At 36.3% G+C, this 912-nt stretch overlaps 1 protein-coding gene across 1 annotated transcript in view; it reads right to left on the minus strand.

The window, feature by feature from the left end:
• Positions 1-912, minus strand: part of DEFB1 (defensin, beta 1) — a 61,071-nt gene that overhangs the window by 58,266 nt on the left and 1,893 nt on the right. The gene's annotated exons all lie outside the window — the stretch shown is intronic.

Genomic DNA, 912 nt, shown 5'->3' on the forward strand with positions numbered 1-912 from the left:
GTGTTACTTGTTTCATATAATAAAACAAGTAAAATATTTTTTAAAAGAAGATGGAAGGCATATATGGAATCACTACCAAAAAGGAGTCCTGGTGTGGTGCTGTCGGTTAATGTGCTGGACCGTAAAGATGGCTTGGACTGAAAGACTGGCAGTTCAAATTCACCAGCTGCTCCTTGGAAACCCTTTACAGAGTCGCTATGAATAGGATGCTGACTTGACAGCACTTAGTAACATAGTAACCAAAAAGAAATCACTGATGTTCAAACATTTCAAAAGGTAGCATATGATCAAGATCCAATGGTCTTGAAGGAAGAAGCCCAAGGTACACTAAAGATATTGACAAAAACAAGGCTCTAGCTAGCGATATAATACAAATTGAAATATTTCAACAAACTGATGAGGCACTAGAAGCACTCACTAATCTATGCCAAGAAATTTGGAAGACAAGCTACCTGGCCAACTGATTGAAAGAGATCCATATTTGTGTCCATGTCAAAGGAAGGTGACCCAACTGAATTGGGAAATCATCAAAAAATATCTTTAATATTGCATGCAATTAAAGTTTTGCTAAAGATATTCAAAAACAGCTGCAACAGTATATTGAAAGAGAAATGCCAGAAACTTAAACCAGATTCAGAAGACCATGTGGAATTAGGGATATCATTGCTGATGTCAGATGTACCTTTGCTAAAATCTGATAATACCAAAAGATGCTTACTTGTGCTTTATTGACTATGCAAAGGCTTTAGATTGTGTGGATCATGATAATCTATGAATGACATTGTAAAAAACGTGTATTCCAAAACACTTGATTATGCTTATGAGGAATTTGTACGTAGACAAAGAGGCAGTCACTCTAGCAAAACAAGGGGCCACATAACAGTTTAAAATCAGAAAAAGTGTTCACCAGAG

This window comes from Chrysochloris asiatica, unplaced genomic scaffold (assembly GCF_000296735.1).
Source record: "Chrysochloris asiatica unplaced genomic scaffold, ChrAsi1.0 scaffold00064, whole genome shotgun sequence".
In the NCBI taxonomy this organism is placed as follows: Eukaryota; Metazoa; Chordata; class Mammalia; order Afrosoricida; family Chrysochloridae; genus Chrysochloris; species Chrysochloris asiatica.